Raw genomic sequence first — 19,515 nt, forward strand, 5'->3', positions numbered from 1 at the left:
AATTACTCAGTTGATTTTTCCTGTGCTTGAAAAAAAGTTATGTCAAGAAATTACAGGTGAAGTGGCTCTGGTAAATGTCTTGAAATAACAGAAATAGCCAGTGGTGACAAGGAGTTGCTCCTTTTATTAAGCTGTAAAATTGCTTGAAGTCTAACCTATGAGACATCAGGGACAAGTCAGGCTTATTTGTCTTTTAACTTGGCTGAAATTTGCAAGTTCAAAAGACACATCACAAGCATTAGAATACTTTCAGGGTTACAAGCTGCTGCATGTTAGAACATGAGATAACTGTAGAAGCACTTGTCATGCCGGCCTCTTTCCTCCTTCAATTCTGTCCAGTCTATTCCTGAGGTAAAAAGTGTCTCTGACAATAGTTTTATTGAGGTCATCCCTTGGCAACAGCAGTGACATCTTCAGCCTGAACCTTTATCTTGGCATCTGATTGTGAATGTGAAAGCTATGCCAACAAGGTCTTGGAAGAGAGACAAAAAGATATTCAGGATTTTGCATCTGATGTACCACCATTATGTTCACATATCCTTTACTCTTTTGTAAGTGTATAGATAAGAGAAGCCAAATTAGTATTCTTGTAATTAATGTACATCACACAGTGGTAGAAACCACATCACACATAGAATTGTGTCTTCTACTTTTTAAACCAAACCAATGAAATGCTATCCTGCATAATTTTTAAAGTCAGTAAAACACAGGCTGCTAAGTAACACTGGTGTTTCTAGCCTTTGATCTTTTCAGTGTTTATTTTCAAGTTCATAGCAATAAATTGTAACTCTATTTATATTGATGCCTTTTCCTGGTCTTAAAATTAAGAGTCAAACACGGTTAGAAGGGGAAAAGGGATTTTACCTTGGTAATTATTTTAAGGCTCCTTAGGTGCACTATGTCCAGGTCAAATGCACCAAAATGCACACCACAATGCACCCCCAAAAGATCTGGTATAACATTATAGGTCTTACTAACCAGCATATCTATCAAAAATTCCCCAATGAGAGGCTTGAATGAGCCCCCCTCCCCAAGGAACCTTCTCCTGGATGGTTCTATGTTGGTTTACAGAATGTGTTCTGGAGAGGACCTTGGGGTCTGGGGCACACTGATCCCTAGCTACGGAGCTTCTAAAATGTTTAGTCTCTTAGCTTGACAAACAAGTCCAAGAATGTAGGCAAAAAGCACTAGGAATACAGAAGGTGTAAAAAGGTATAAAAGAAAAGGCAAAAAATCATCATGGCATCAATATAGTCAGACCTTTCTGCACAAAATCAACACTTTGATTAGCTGGTCCTGGGTTTGCAGCAATAGATTTCTTAAATTTTGTTTTAAATCTCAAGAGAACAGATTTTCTTCTTGTCTGTTGAATTGCTTGTAGTAAAAACTTTCAATGTTTTGTTCATCCAAAGCAATGAATATTCACTTCAAAATATTTTTTTTTCTGGTGTAATGCAGAAACATGAAATAAAAATTCAGTTTTTTTTCTCTGCTGTTACTTTCCTGATACATGAAAAATCCTATAATGGTTCTTTTTTATGTAAGAGTAGACATAAATTCAGGAAAATAATATTTACTTGAAAATTCATTATATAAATTATGTTACCTGCACTATTCATGTCCTACAAATTTCTTCTGAAAAGTCACTTCTACTAATAAACATGAATGAAACCACTATTAAAAAAATTATACAACTATCAGTATCCTGAGGGGAATTTCAGTTGTTTGGTTGTCATCTCTTTACAATTGCAGTTAGAAAAGAGTACACTCCTGATGAAAAACTCCTGCCAACCTCATAAAAATGAACTTTTTAAGGCATGATAGATCAGGTGGTTATCATATATATTCTCTATTACTTTTAAATTAATCTTTCTCCCCTATCCTTTCCTTTTTTATGCTCACTTCATATTTGATTTTAGTTTATACTTTCATGATGAGGACTACATCTTATCTCACCTCATGTTGTTCCCAAGCTTACCTGCTCTCTTACTGAAGAAGAGAAAAAAATTAAAGAACAGAAAGTGAAACACTTGACATGGACAATAAACTTCACAACTAAACCCCAAATAACTCCACAAGCAGAAAAGCCAAGTCTGTCCACCTACAGAGCTGTGTCTCCCACATTTCCGCAACACATTAATTTCTTCTCTCTTTTCTCAAAACAACTCTTTACCAGCCTTTTACACACCTCCTCACAACCTGGCTTCCGTCTGTCTCCTTTTCTGGATGAGTAAGTGGCAGTGTGTTCTGTGACTGGTTTCAATTAATCAGTTTGTTTGCCTACTACTGCATGTGGATGCTGCCTTTTTCAGGTGATGACACCAGATTCAATCTTGATGGGAGCAATTACTTTTGAGTTTTTTGAACCCATCTTTGAGTTCCATAAGGTAGGAGAAACTTAATCATTTCTTTTCCCTGAGAATTTTTAATTTTGTTCTCAAGAAGATGTCAGAGTATAATTGAGCAAACCATGTTTCTTTAGAAGGACAGTGTAAGAAGAGTCCTCCTCTGAGGAAGAATTGTTTTTGTCAGTCACAAGTAAATTATTAACAGCGGCTTTATTTTTTTTAAAATTTAATTTAAATTACTTTGACATTAAAGAGAGATGCAGAAAGAATGAACTGATGATGGAATTGGAGACCCTCTGGGTACCAAACCAAAGATGAATCTTTCTAAACAGTTACTAAACAGAAAGTTTTTTGCTAAACAGTAGAAGTGTTCAATAAAAATAAGGTACCAGAAGGATAGGAATAAAAATGTGAATGTATTTGAGAAAGAAAATGAATGAAATGAAGTAAAATGAAGACGAGAAGGCAGAAAAGAAACTCATAGCAGGGCAGTATTTGAAGTAAATGCCAGCTAATCCAGAAGCACCTTGTAAATAATAGATCTTTGAAACACTATTAGCTGTTTACAAATCAATCTGGAAGAAAGTGACACTAAATAAATTAAAGCTCTTCTAAGCAGGACAGCCAAGGCAAAATTTTACTATTGAGCAAAATGTGTGGCTTAGAAGCATTTTCAACTTATCTGACAGTCTTAATAAATTAAGTGTAACACAACAAAATGAAGGGATTATGAATAAGCACTATTGTTACCAGACACTCAATAACAGTCAAAACATAATCTTGAATTGCAGGAAGCTGTAAAGGATTGCAGAGTATATAAATCAAAGATACTACAGAATTTCTCACATCTACCTGAAACAAGTGCCAGCAGAAACAGCTCCCTGACCATTTTATCCAGAAGGGATCACTTTATACAGCATCACATGGACAGGAAAAGGCAGAAAGGTAGCTACTTAAGAATTTTTTAACAAAATCAAGTTTTATATTGAAAAAAAATAGCTTAAAAATAGTTTTCTCTTGGTTAGGTGCAAAGACATTTGTTAGATATTGGAAATACAGATCTAGGTCTTTATTTGTATGGAAAGCAAAAGCAGATGGAGAGACTCATTGAATCAACCTAAAGCCAAATTCTCAAGGATTCTTATTATGGATACCATTGTTCCCGTCAAGGAAATTACTGACATCCTGTTTGATAGATTTCATTCCCCTTGGGAGAGCTACCCTATTGCAAAAGACCTCAGTAAATTATTTTCTTTCATTATTAGATAAAAGCTCTCTTTCTCCAGATAAATGAGATGAATAGGGAAGACTTGTTTTACATATCTAAGTGTAGAGGAGTAAGGGTTGGGGTTCAGCAAAATCAGTTGGCAAGTATTAGCCAACTGTTGAAAAGTGAAGTAGACTTCTATTACATCTTGTGCTAGGGTGAGCAGTATAAGAAATATACAGTTTTAAATCCAAAGAATGCAGGAAAATGGGATAGAAGAAGGGAGCCATCTCTAGTCTCATTCATATGAAAGAAATCATTATGAAGACATACTGAATTCTACGGACAGGAATTACTGGCTCATATAAGAGACATTATTGCATGCAAGAAAAAAATTCCATTTTTGAAAGAGTGGTTTCAACCCTAAGTTCAAATTACCCACACAAATTTTCCAGTGTAGGTATGTCTGAACATTTTGTCTTCTAGCAGCTGTCCTTCAAAAAGTATATTTCTTAGGTTGCCTATAAACGTAGCAGTAGCCTGTAACCCGATGTCAGCAGACCTCTAGAAGTCTGTGGGATAGCTCCAGTTGTAAGTTTTTCTTGGCAAAGGCTTAAAAAAACCAACCACATGATTCTTTAGCATACTAACTTCTGCTGCTGTGGGTAGTGGATGGTAGTCAAATGAAACTTAAGCTTTTTGGTCTCAGGTATTTTTTCTTTGATTTCCACCCATTCTGATTCTTCATTGCAAGTTTTTAGAGATGTAAATTGTTACATGAAATATTTTCAAAGCTGGTGGTTCTATATCTTTTGCCAACACCATAAAAAAAGATGGTTCTGAGGGTAGATGTTCCTCTGAAATATTTTTTACATCAGTTTGAATTACTGATAGATTTCATGGTAGAGTTGAATCTTTTGGTATTGCTTACAGTATGGTACATAATTGAGAAGTTTGTGGTTTTATTATGCTAGCTTAACAATAGATACCTTTGTCCCAGAATAATTACAGTGGAAAAAGCAAGTGCAGCTGATACGGTGAATTAGAGAAAAAGCAAACTAATGTGTTAATATATTAATATTTGTTGGAAAAAGAAATGCAAATGTTAAACCTCAAGCTAGAAAATACTGGAGAAGTGAATGCCTGCCAGAGTTCGAGTAATGTTTGCACAGCGCTCTCATCACACGGTGTAATCACACCATGATGTGATTGCTTGGGGCTGTTCTGTGCAGGGCCAGGAGTTGGACTTGGGTGATCCTTGGGAGTCCCGTTCCAACTCAGGATATTCTGCAATTCTATGATTCTGTAGGCATGTAGCCTGGTATGTCGGCATTTTCAGTGACAAATGGGACAGGGAACCCGGACAGGCGTTCCAGGAGCCTTTTATTATTTTATTCCATTATCAGTCTCACATACAGAGTTGAGACAAAGATGGTACAAAGCTCACGCTGGCACAGGCATCCAAAGACTTCCTTGTTACAGAGCATTCTTAAAAGCTTCTTAGCTAATTAGCATGCTTCTGAAAGTTACAGACAACTCTTTTAACCGATCCACAACAGTGCATGTACGTGTTGTATACAATACTTGATTGTTATGTCTTTATATAACAATACACAGTATTCCTTTATTAAGCTTAAACTTATCTTGCTAAGCATATTTTTTGCAACTTCAAAACCTATTTCAGCCAAACCTAGAAACTCTAACCATTGTTTTAATGTCCTTGCTTGAGATATAATTGTATTCTTCTTCTATCTTCAAGTTTTGCAGCTAGAGCTGATTCCTAAATTCTTTTTGCTTTATGTCAGAAACATGCTTTTTTTTCACACATAAGAGCTTTTCAACCTTTTATGTTTCCCCACATGGTAGACTGCTTGGACAGGGTTTATTAAAATGCTTGCTTAGTTTTGGTACAGTCGTTCCTGAACTCTAATTTGGTATTGCCCATCCTTGACTGGTAAAGTTCTGAGAGTAACAGGGTTAACAGTGCTATTTCACATGGCCAAATATGGTTTCATCTCAGTTCACTGGAGCCAGTTGCTCTGGGCTGAACAATCTCAGTCCCTACCATTCTGGACTGTATTCAGGCCTGCTACCTGTCATGTTGCTGTCCTCTTAACATACTAAGTCTCACAGTGTTTAGACTGCTGAAAAGTAAATTGGAAACCACGTAGGCTTTCCAGTTAATAAAGTTCCAAGTAGCTTTTGTTAGTATGTGGTTTAGTAGAGAAATCACAGGTATGACTGGGACTTCAAGAATTACCCCATCCCCTTACAAGAATCCATGTATAAGATATGCAAAAAAAGTGATAATCTGAGGTATAAATTGAATTAGGTGTTAATGAAGTCTGATGGATTTTGCCATTCTGCAGGTCACGCGTTCAAAAGAGGCAATATTTCTAGCTGTATCATTCCTCTTATAAAACAGTGGACTTTTTTAGGCAGAAAGCATGAGAAAACACTGGAAGAGGTAGAAGCAGTGAAACCAAAGATAATACTTTCTTTCAACACAGCCACTAGTCGGATCAACAAAAATATAATCCTTTTCTTTGTTTACTAAGTATGGTAGCAGATGTTCAGTCGAAGATGCAATAGAAATGTGGCTGCAGTATAGTAGCCAGGTTGAACAAAAAGAATAATTGCTTCCTATTATTTTAATGTTTTCAAGTCACCCTTTGATTACCAGAAAATGGAGACGACTTTCCATTCCTGTGTAGCTTATGAAATATTTAAGTCCTTAGTTCTTTGGTAGAGCTGTACTGAATTTTTAATGTTAAGAATTCATGTCACAGTTGTAAACATACATGAGCTGTAAAGAGAACTTTTAACTCAAAGTAAGCATCATTAGAACACTTAAATTATATATAGCTGGTGTTTATAGTCAACATCATCATGCAGAAAAATCTAAACAAGAAAAAATAAATGGAACAACTTAGAAGTTTTTTGTGATGATGGTGACATAGGTGACTATATTTAGGTGGTTTGTACAAGTACTGCTGGGTATTTTTAGTGACAATAGCACGACCAATCCAATAGTTTACAGTTTTCAGTTGTATTGAAAAACACTCTTCATTTGTTACTGACGGGTAAGTCTATCCTCTCCAGATTGATCCTGCCTCCTGTGCTTTGGTGTTGGATATCCACCTCTGTATTCTCATGTTTTTTCATATTTCCCTGTTTTCCTTATCCATTGAATTATAATGGCACATATATATTAACAAAAGTTACAAAGCATTATAGTAATAAAATATATACTCTTTGTACAGATTGTATGTTGCAGTTGTTACAGGCTCTGTAACTTAATTACTCTAATGTTTTGTGATTATCCCTTAGGCATCGGCCTCCTGTCTTTTCCCATTTTCCCCATAGACAATCCAGCTGGCATGTCTAAGTAGAATGCATCAGCAATAAAAATTAAAAAGGGAAATTGCAGTATTTATGCTAAGTATGGGTATAGTAAACCCATCTTCCACCTTCCTTTCCTTTCAGACTTCAAATTCCCTCTTTCTTCTGCTGCATTCCAGAAAACCCTCTCTCTTGCTTGTAGTCTTTGACTCCTGGCAAACTCACCCCCTCAGCTCTCACCTGATAGAGCACAACATTCGAGAGGACATTTTTGTTCTCTCCATGATAATTTTTTTACTATGCCTACATACAACACAAGGGCAGCACCTCTGCAGTTAAATAGGAAAAATTTGTAGCAAACAGGAGGTGGTTTGACCATACACAAGTGAACATCTTCCACTAATGCAGTACAATTTAACACCCACTATCCAAAGACATAAGGCATGAAATAATAAGCAATTGCAAAGCAATATAGATTTTAGAAATTACACTAAATGCCTGTATTTAAAAATTTTATTTTCCACATCTTACTCTCTTAGCAATAGTTTTTATTTTTTCCTTTAAAATCTGATGCCTTTCACACTCATAACAACTTAACCATGTGCTAGAGTAGGATAGTAATACTTTCTGTTAATGAACTGTGTTGAATACTCAGAGGAAGAATGGAACATTGTCCAAATAATTGTGCATTGAATCATTGAAAAGCTTCATTAAGGCACTTAATATTTCTTTTGAAACCAAGTAGTCAGTTTATTCTCTGTATGTCAATTCATTTGTGGACCTCAAGTAAGAAATTAAGATTTCTCTGGCATGCAATAGAATCAATACTACTTTAAAAAAATTAAATCTTTGTCAAACCATTTCTTTCTGTCTGCTATACAACACAACCCTTGAAATGAAATTAATTTATCTGAAAATGTCCCTTGTAGGAATTCAAATAGCTCCACTGTATCAACCCATGCCAAAGTACTCTTGATTAAGACTCTTTGGGAAAGAGACTAAAACATGAGGAGAGGGGGAGGGAGGGACAATCTGCATCTTAAATGCACTAGCACTTCGTCTGCCTCTTGCATTGCTTTGGAGGGTAAAAAACCCACTCAGGAAGGCATAGTTGTGACAGCATCACAGCTGTGCCTGGAGTAAATTCTTTCTTCTTGCAAACAAGATATGCACACCCAAGCAAAGGGAAAATAAAATATAAACATTAATAGATACTACAGTGAAATGTGTGGGGATGGTAGCTGTTAGTGCTAACTAAATGTATACCTAAAAAATTGCAGTTAAATAGCCAGTTTGGAGTTTTTACATCTGATGCACGGTGCTTGGAATATTTCTTAGGATTCTTAAAAACAACCAAAACCCTCTGTTGTCTATTTTTATTATGTTACAGCAATAACTTACTTACAGATGCATGTTATTAGCAAGAGATGCTTTAGTTCTGATTTTGAAGAAGTTCCACAAAGTGGAGAGAACAAAGTAAATGTCATGCTATAATAAGGTCTGTTTTTTTTAACCTCTGCTGTATCCAAATCTCTACCATTCTCTTAAAAAAAAAAGTCAGAAACATTCCACAATTTCATTCATTCACAATTTTCTCTCCCTGTAAGCCCTAGTGCCATACATGAGCAAATACCAGAGGATTTTAGCTACTGATAACAGAAACAGGGAGAGCTCTTTTAATGAATAAAAACTTGTAAAAAGAAATAATCAGAGTTATAATAATAATATTAGCCAAATCCACTGACATTTCAGTGATTCATGGAACATTACCATAGCTGCAATATTTATTTGTTCAGGTCCCAAGCTGAAGATACCTGCACTGCATTTTTCAGTGAATACCAAAACATTAAGCAGATATTTTAGAATATTCACCCAGAAGAAAGTTTTATTTGAAATATTTTCAAAATACTGAAAAATTGATTCTATAAGTTATTGAAACAGGAAAAAAATGCACCATGTTATCCTTATATCCACTTTCAGGTTAACACATAAAAAATTATGTAAATAATTGCAGTGAATAGATTGTAACATGTTTATAAGGTGGTTTTGCTCTTATGATTTTGGGGAAAAAACCCCACAAACAAAAATTAAAAGACAGAAAAAACAAACTAAAAAAGCAAATGGGAAAAGAAAAAGAAACAACCAAATACTCCCGCCCTCCATACTGCAAATAACAAGCGTTTTTGCAGAACCAATGTGTTCCATGAACAAATCAAAAGCAGCAAAGAGAGCTCCATTTTGTGAATCAATTGCCTGCTCTAAATAGGTCAGGCAGATATGGTCACAAGTCCCAGCAGCTGTTCCCTACCACTTGAACGTAGAACATAATATTCTCAATCTAGACATAAATGATGGCTGACTTTGGAACTATAGCAATCAAGCTAGACTTTCACATATGTGCAGTACTTATCACTGCCATTTAAAAAATTCAGTGTCTGTGCCAGACTATGCTTGAATGTCAGCAGTTATTTGTAGGGCTAATGCTTAGGTATAAAGGTACCAGTAGATAAATGTGGCCCCCTTTATCTGAAAACTGGATCCTCGTTCTGCATTTTATAGTCTTTTACTTGGTGAAAGGGAGTGTTTTCTACACACTTTTCAACTATTATCAGTTAGAAGCTTAAAGTGCAAGATTTTTTTTCCTTTCCATTCTTTACCCTTCATTCTCAATATACTTTGCTTACTGTTACTGGCAAACATAAAATAGGCTAGAAAAATAATTTTGTATTTAATAAGAATGAACAGTTGGGTAAAAGCTATGATGACAACAAAGTTCTCAAGCAACAAGCTTTTCAGAAAGCAAATTACTATGATAGATTACCTTGATATTTAATTACAGAATAATACATAAATACTGCTTTTGTTTTTTACTGTAGTTTCACTATCTAGCCCCATGTGAAGATTTCTGAACACCATTAATCCCACAGTCATGTCAATATATTAGATAGATGTATTAATTATCAGTTAAACATAATCAACAAGGTCAGAACAGACCTGTATTTCATTAAGGGATTCACTTAGTCCAAACATGCAGCTTTTTGTTCTGTATTTAAGATTATTGCTCATAACCAGTCTGCCCTGCTAGACTGCAATTCTGAATTTATTGTATGCTCTCAAGAAAAGATTTGTGTTTTCCAAGGGTCACTGCTGTTATTGTTAAGTCACAACAGACAAGAAAAGGGTTGCATTACCTGTTAAACAGACATGCTGATTTGTGTCGACATCACCATAGTTATAAAATACATATAAAATACATCAGCAATTTTTATTGTTATGAAAGCAAGGGAAGCCAACCACAACAGGCACTGAACTGGATATAGAAAAGCCCAGTTTCAAGGCATAATAGTACTTGTACAAAGCTATTTGGTAGATGTTAACTTCAGTTCATTGTCCTGCAAGTAGGTTGTATTATCAACTGAGACCAAATAAATTTATCTCCAAGACAAGAAAAAAGGTTAGTAGTATATACCAATATATTTTAAATATTTACTTTTAAATGAAAGCTATAGGGTTTATAATTATTTGTGTAAAGAGGAGAAAATTAATCATGTCACTTATACTATGAAAAAGTTGTTCCTTATATGCCATCTAGCTAGGTTAGTGTCTTGGGGTGACTTTATGATGTTGTATCTCCTATCGCTGCTCTATGACTAGAAATTAATTTTGTGCCTTTTCTGTGCCTCTAAACTGAGCCTGAGAAAGGGGAGAGGAAAAAACCAAGTGAACTTTTCAAAGCAGTTGTTCAAGGACACAGACACACACTCCTCTGCGTTCTCCTGCTGCAGCAGCAAGAGCAGAAGAAGCACCTTTATTGCTTTTTTCAGCCAGTTTTCAGCTCCTTTTCCCCGGAGGGAGAGTTGAACTTTGTTTTCCTGGGACTTCGGTTTGTTTTTCCCTTCTTCTCTTCTGGACTGTTTCAGCATCAGAACACATCAGGAGAATTTCCCACCAAAGCCCCGGAGGTGGGCCCACACCGACCCGGCTCTGAGGAGGAGGAGAGAGACTACACCTACAGAAGGACTCAGAATTTTCCCAGGTTTCTCTCCACAGTGAGAGGTTTTATTATTTAGCATTATTATCCTTTTCCTGTGTGTTTGTTAAATAAATAGTTTTTATCTCTTTCACTTTCCTCTGAGGAAAATTTTTTTTTTCCCCAAACCTGGTGGGGGAGGGCTGGTTGTAACCTGCCTTCTATCAGAGGATATTTTCCTCTAAATTTGTCCAAAGCGGCACAATTAGTAAAGACATAAGACAGCAGAAATTTCATATAACTCCAACACATACACAAAATTCACATCTAAGTCGTATTTACCACCTTGCAAGACTTAGACTACACTTCCAGCAAACCTAAGCTAAAACATACAGATCACTCCATTACACTAGCCTAGCATGGCAGCAGAAGACCAATATCAGAGTGCTCTTCGGATGACAACTAGTTCTTTACCTGAACACAGGTGTGCTTTATCTACTGACACTGACAGACTTTTCTGCTCAAACTGGCCATTAATTCTGCCCCATCTCTGCTTGCAGAATCTTTTGCACTGGACATAACTGCTTGTATCCTTTCCACAGATTCTCTCTGTCTATGAAATAGTTAAACAATTACAGACTTCCCTCAAGGCACACACGAGAGTACTGGGTTAAAATTTTATTTCACTACAAATTTTATTTCACTAATATTATTGCGTATTTAATATTTTCTATAGGAGACATCTGTAGAAATATACATGGTGAGAGATGTGTCCCTGTACTATGCACCTAACTCCCCTTTGTTTTTTCTATTCTTTATGTGTTGACATGGTACTGCTGAAACCCACAACTTAAGAGGTACGAGTAAATACAACCAGCACACAATTCAACAGTTTTGATGGAATATACTTAACACAAAACTGAACTAATGAATTTATATTATAAGTTTCCTTAAACGTATTGTCGTCTGTATTGCTTCTTAATTGAAAGAGAAAATTCTCTCAGTAGTGGTTCCTGCACAGAATATTTCCTTATGAACAAAGTATGAAATGAAGCTTAAATGCAGCCCAATGTGAAAATAGTATTCTGCCTCTGGATGAAAAAGTGAACTTGGCACTTGGAGAACACTGAAATGTGTAAACATTAATTCTCATAATTGTCTTATGAGTTACATAAATATTTTTTGAGACAGCTAAGATGCAATATCAAGATATCTTTCATTACATTAATTTATGAATGTTTACATATTTTCCTGTCAGTTTCTAGCACTGTTTTGCTGGCCTTTAAAAGCAAACTTATTTCATAAGATAATTAACTCATGGAAATTCTCTTTAATTTGAGAGTTGTTTATGAGAAAATATACTCCAGAGATATCATGTCTTGACTTACTAATTGCTTAATGATGAGTTTTAAAATAAGAATTAAAAGCAGTTTCAGGCAGCAGTGAAGAGTCAGCCTGTAGTACTAACAGGACAGTGTTTTTTGAAATCTGTCTCCCGCTTTACTCCATACCTGGGACTTTTGTCCGAACTCTTTCCTCCTTCATCCCTTCCTCCCTCTCCTGCCCTACTTCCCTTCTAATTCCCTGCTTGTTTTGTGAGTTGCTGAAGGTTGAAATAAATTTATATTGCCAAGCCAATATAAATTCTCTGGACCTTAAGTGTAAGCATGCTAAAGAGATTTGAAGCATGGAAGGAAAAAAATAATCTTCCAGATCTTTGTATGGATATACATATATTTTTGCACTCTTTTGAATCCACTTGTGCATTTGAAAGCCATGCTGATTTGCAGCATTTACAGAGATCCTGGCTAATTACTGTAGAAAGGAATTGATATATCTGGCAGTGATACAATGAATTACACTTTAATTCTTTGGGAAATGAAACATGACTTTAGCAATTTTGGACGTACTGATAGCCTCATATAAAAGAAAATAAATGGTCAAGGAGTGAATGCACAAAGCTATATGGAAAAATTTCCTCCCTTTTATGTGCCAGTATTCTCACCATTTAGACTTTGGCTTTCCAGGACTGTAAGCAAGTGTAACTGAAAAGGTTGTGCTGATACCCATTAATTCTGGAAATAATTCTTGTGTGATTTATCTCCTTTCTGCAAAGCAGTGAGGAATATAACTGTTGCAGGGGGGATTTCTGCAACATGTACAGACAGCAAGGCCCATGAAAAGAAATAGGGACCGATTCTTGATAGAAGTTTCAGAGATGTTTATTCTCCAGCCACATGGCTGGGGGACTGCCCAAGAACTCAGCAATCACGGGACCAGCAAATACTCTTTGTGCAAGGGAACACAAAACAACCAGTGGGGAACAGGATTGACCAGGGAGTCGGGAAACCCCATAGGCTGTGCCTCTACTGCAGGGTCCCCTCCCCCAGGACTCCACTCCAGGGGGGAGGAACTCCAACATACAACAAGTATTAGGAAGTAATAAATTCAATAAAAATTGAATAACAAGTAAGCAAATGTCGTCATTCATTACTTCATTACTTTACTGGAAGATGTATAGAGCTTCTTTTTTTACAGTTATTATTTTTTATTTTTTATTTTTTATTTTTATTTAAATTTTCCAAGTTTATCTTAAAAAAGGCAAACATATAATTCTAGCATGACTTCAACACCCTTCTGCACATTTTGTACAGGGAATACAAAACTAAGTTAAAAAATAACCAGATAATTTCTGTTTGTGTACAGTAAGCAAGCACTAGAGGCATTTCTTCATTGCATTGAAAAAGAAAAAAAAAAAAGAAAAGGAATGTCATGAAAAAAGGATTCTACTCTATATGTATGTACAAAAATGCCATAGTACATTCACAGAAAATGTATGGAAAACAACCACCTGAATCAGCTTTTTACAAACAGAAGTTTGAAACCTCTGTTGTCAGAAAATCTCGCAAGCCTGAAAAGGGAGCAACCTAGTATCAATTGTGCCCTGTTTGAATGAATGCATAAATCCACACAAATATGTGATAATGTGCTCTGAGGCCAATCTTAGATTAATTGCACACTAGTTAGCAATAGCTCATATCACCAAAACATAATCACTAATTCCACCTGCTGTATGTCTATGTCAGTAAGTAGAATTAATGGTGACTTAAAAGAATAAAACACATCTATAAAAAGAAGAGGAAATGCCATAAATTTTACATCACCAAGAGTAGATTTACTTTGCAAGAATGAGCTACAGATAAGTAGTAATTAAAAAAAAAACTCCCAACAAAACAACAAGGTGTGTTTAACACAATGTAGCGACAGCTTATGCATTCACTGAGAGAGGAAATTATTCCCATCTTTCAGCTCAAAATGTTACTCAATCACGGTGTTCAAAAAGAGAGGGCTTGCAACAAGCTCAAAATGGAAGTAAAGTCTTAATCACTTTATTGTGCTGAATAAGTGATTGCACAGGAGGAAACCATAAGGGGAGGTAGCAGCATGAGAAATGATGAATGCTAAGCTGTTTTGTCATTTTAATAAAAACATTTATAGAAACAAATTCTGGTCAGGTCTGTCTCAGAGACTTAAGATTTTTTTTTTTATGTAGTCACTTTTTTGTTTGCGTTTTTTGGAGGGAGTTTTATATGTGTGTGTTTTTTGATTGTTAGGGTTTTTTTTATTAATTGTAGCTTCACATTGTAAGTCACGGAAAGACTCCAAGGCATCAAACAAATGAGTGTGCCACGAATTTCTGGAGTTACATTCCCCATTTTCACAAGAAAACAGACGTTCCTAGTTCAGTAGAATTTCAAAGTACAGAAAATTCAAAAACCAGTAGCATAATCAAAGGATGTTGGGGAAAAAATATAATATTACTCAATCAAATTAGAATCAGAAAGCTAGATTTCTATTCTCTAAAACTGTAAATGGTCAGGTACAATTGAAAAAATACTTCTTTAAACATGTCAGAATATTATATAGTTTTTTAAAATGTCATTTATCAATTTATTTTTAAAGAGAATGATGATCCTGCATTACGAGACAATGGAAACAAAATTATATTAATAACAACATAAGTCAGTTTTTTGCCCCTTCAATCTAGCTATTTAAATAAGTTTCTGACTAAGACAATTACAGTACCCCAAAGGAGGGCTAGCATTTTCCCCTTGTTTAGGAAGGTTAACATTGCAACTAACTCTATGTCAGGTAATCTGACAATTCCTATGAAGCCTGGGCAGAAAGGCAGGGGAAAGAAGGATGACAGAAACTTACCTCTGGATCCAACTGATGACTTCATGGCATAACAAGATCTAAAAGTTAACTTAGAACCACTGAAAATAGGTTTGCCATATAAATGTGATATTACCCACTGGTATAAGAAATGCAAACACTCTTATTCATTTACATAGCATTTTTGCTGTAAATCACTGTAAAAGCCAGTGTACTGGTTTCAGCTGGGGTAGAGTTAATTTCTTTCACAGTGGCTGGTATGTGGCTGTGCTTTGGATTTGTGCTGAACACAGAGTTGATAATACGGGGATGTTTTTGTTATTGCTGAGCAGGGCTTACACAGAGCCAAGGCCTTTTCTGCCGTTCATGCTGCCTCACTGGGGAAGAAAATGTAGGTACTTGGTAGATTGGGAGGAGACAAAGCTGGGACAGGTGACCCCAACTGACCAAAGGGATATTCCAGACTATGTGACATCATGCTCATTACATAAAGTGGTGACTTAATTCCTTCTTTTGCTTTGCCTTGTGTATGCAAGTATTGCTTTCCCTATTAAACTATCTTTACCTCAACCCACGATTTTTCTGGCTTTTACCCTTGCAATTCTCTCCCTGATTCCACAGATGGAGGAGTGAGCGAGCATCGGTGGGGCTTGACTGCTGGCTGGGGTTAAACCACAACAGCTAGCTTTACAGAAATTGCTAGCATGGGAACTTTCTGGCAGTCAGTGTTGGGGCAACTCAACCTGCTCTCGGGCTGAAACCATCAAATGTCAGTCACCAGAAGAGATCACTGAGGTCTAGGTACCTCCCCCTGGGTGGCTCCCAGTCCTAAATTACCTCCCCCTGTTCCAGAAAGTTCTCCGTTTTTTAGTTATTAATTGGTTCCTTGTTATGACTCCTGCCTCCCTGTTTTCCCCATTTGTTCTGAAAAATTGTATCCTCCCCTCTGCTTGTACCCCACTGGTTGTTTTCTCTTTCCCTGCCTTACTCCACCCCCCCATAAAGGGGCTAGCCCGCATCTCCTCGGGGCTTTTGCTGGTCCCTGATCCCTCCTGCAAATCAATCTGTTGGAACTCACACCAGAAGCCCCTCCCGCCTTCTTTGCCTGCGGGCTGACACCAGCCTGATCATCGGCTGCCCGATGTGCTTCCTCTGAGGAGGAGCCAGGCACGCACCCATCCCACACCGATTCCACTGAGCCGTGCAGCGAGGACGCTGTGGAGGCCAACGCTGCGTCCCCTCTGCCCGAGGGCATGCCGGGGCTTGTGCTGACAAGCCCCTGGTTGCGTTAAGTCAGTAAGGGGATTTCAGCATTTGGAAGATATGCGCTCATGTGATTGCAAGGTGAAGCAACACTTGGGTAATTTGAAGACCTCCTCAGTGTGTGAGGTTGACTCAGACATAACCCAATCAGTGTTCACCAATACTGCTTCAGAGCATGAGAAAACAGGTAGTTATTTCTGCAGGAGAAACATCTGTATTTGCTCCTTGCAGCAGTGATACACTAGTTTTCTATTATGATTGAAATCCCTATGTTAAGTTTGACTGCTGTTCTTTCTAATACAATTTCCCTGCTGCAACAATTACATAGATCAGATGTTTCAAAAGATGAGTGTAAGTTACTGACTGCAATTAGAAATAACCAGCCCACACAGAAAATTAGGTTCTATGCCAGTGTAAGGTGGCTTTAGTCCCAGACACACAGTGTATGCAAAAAGATAAGGCAGAAAAGCAGACAACCTCATACAGAATATCAGAATAAATATTCCCTAGCAGAATGCTCACATTACCTGGGGGCCCAGCTCACTTTAAGCCAACACAGATGCTTTTCCTTGAACTCTCCCTGTGCATTCCCAAGTTGTGTTTGCCAGCAACAGTATTCATACATCCAAAAAATGAGATAGATTTGAGGATTAATCAGGCTGAAAGGTCTTAGTTTTTTTCTTTCATCAGCTTAGTTTATGACCAAATCAATTTCCTATCAAGCGCACCCAGCAGCTGCACCAGCTCATTTTAAAGGCAACATACAAATATGCCAGTATAAAGCAACTGCAGAGCCTTGGAGGACTAATCCCTCTTTATGACTGAAGAAAAGCAACACCAATGAGGAGCTGACATCTCTCTCTCGATCACAATATTGGAAAATAGCCCAAGCTCCTAAAATGGATTACCTCTTATAGACTGCATGAATGAGTCGCACTCTCTATATAAACATTCCCCCCTCTTTTTTGGACTTCAAGTGGTTGACTTTAAAAAAGGTATGCTCTGATCATACCACTATTCCATTGAAAAGTGCATTTCCACTTACTAAAGAAAAGTAAATGCCTTCCACTTTATGTGTAGGGTATTTTATTTTTTAATTATACAAATTAGTGAACAAAATTAGTGAAAGTTTACAGCTGTTCATTACCCTGTTTAGAGTCTAAAAATATTTCCCCAACAATGAAATTTAAATTATGGTGTGAGGATGACTTTAAAAGATGCCTGTTCCTTCTCTCTTCTGAACAAATTCTGTCAAAAAATGCTGGTATGGGTTTTCCCGGTTTATCATGTCTTTAGAAGTCTAAGGTAAGCTGATTTAAATTTTCTTTTTCCTCTGAAAAAATATGTTTCCATTTCTTGGGCTGCTTCAAAGACTTTTTAGATTGTTTTATGAGTCTTTCTTTACTTTACAAACAAAGATGATTCTCCCAATCTTCCTTCCTTCCCTTTCCTAAAATTTTCTAGGAAGACTAGGCCTTCTAGATCTAACTCCCTGTATATAGAACATTTTGGCACTCTTTTAGATTTTCCAAATCTTTTAGCAGTTGTGCCAAACTTCTTTCATATAAAGAGTGTATTGTTCTGTACTTGTAAAAAACCGGAAAGATGAGTAAAACAACATCCTTACAATAAAATTTTTAATCCATTAGTATTAGACTCTTTAAAATAAGAGATCTTTTAAAAAGTAATTTGACTTTGACTTAGCTCAATCGTAACGAAGGAGTCATGTTGCCAAATATCATTGCTTTCATGTGGCACCTTCTGAGATCCAAAAGCAGCTTAGAAGGCACAGTCATACCTAGCCCATGGATTACTTGCCTGTTAACACACTCAGCTCCCAGGTTCCTCTGCTTCACATCATTTATTCTGAGCTTCAGTCAATAAAAGTTAGGCTCAGTTAATTAATTTTGTAGATGTTCTTATGCACCCGAAAAGGATTTAAGACACAGAAGGCATTACAACAGCTTCCAGTCAAGGACAGCTGTGTCATGGTGGCCAGTTTGTTTCTATCCATATCCTTTTTCCACCTGATCAAGGAAGGGTGTTAGCCTACTGCTGAATAAACCCATGCTGACCTTGCAATATTACTTCTCTCTTCTGGAGGTTATGAAAGTCTATCATAAGACTATCTTGAACTAGGTTAACAGTTTTCTACTAATGAGATCCTGTCTTATACACCAGACTAATCACAGGATCACGGGATCACAGAATGAACTGGGTTGGAAAAGACCTTTGAGATCATCAAGTCCAACCTAACCTAACACCTCCTCAACTAAACCATGGCACTGAGTGCCACATCCAGTCTTTTTTTAAACATGTCCAGGGATGGTGACTCCATTATCTCCCTGGGCAGATCACTCTTTCAGTGAAGAATTTTTTTCTGATATCTGATCTAAACTCCCCCTAGCGCACAGCTTAAGACTGTGTCCTCTCATTTTGTCTGTGGTTGCTTGGGAGAAGAGACCTACTCCCACCTGACTACAGCCACCTTTCAGGTAATTGTAGAGAGTGATAAGGACTCCCCTAAGCTGCCTTTATTCCAGGCTAAACAACCCCAGCTCCCTCAGTCATTCCTCATAGGGCTTGTGTTCCAAGCCCCTCACCAGCCTTGTTGCCCTCCTCTGGATGCATTCCAGCATCTCAACGTCCTTTCTAAACCGAGGGGCCCAGAACTGGACATGGTTCTCAGGATGTGGCCTCACCAGTGCCGAGTACAAGGGAAGAATCTAGAGAACTGTAAGTCATACACAAACATGTGCACAGGAAATAATCTATTTCAACCTGACATGAAAAACCTAGGGAAAAAAATAAATAAGCAGTGGTTTAAATATGTGACCGCATATTTTTTACTCACAGCAGCATTAGCACTGGGACAAAACTATTGTTAGCCTAGACTCTGATTTCAGACAGTAACTTAATCAGTCAACCTTTATTTTAAAATTATCATGAAATACTGAAATATATTTAAGTGTCAAAATTTGTGGGTAAAATAACTGTTTATTTTTTTTACTTTTTGGCTAAGGTTGAAGAATAGAGCAGAAAGCAGGTTAAATTTGGCAAATACGTATCTATATTTGTTTGCAACCCTAACAGTAATTTCTCCTTTTTGTCAGGATCAAAGTAAAATCTATAAGCAGTTTTTCTGAGGGGAAAAAAAAAGAAAGAAAGCAACACATAAAATACAGGTACATTGGTTTCAAATAGTTATT

Source organism: Coloeus monedula (genome assembly GCF_965178545.1).
Source record: "Coloeus monedula genome assembly, chromosome: Z".
NCBI classification, from domain to species: Eukaryota; Metazoa; Chordata; class Aves; order Passeriformes; family Corvidae; genus Coloeus; species Coloeus monedula.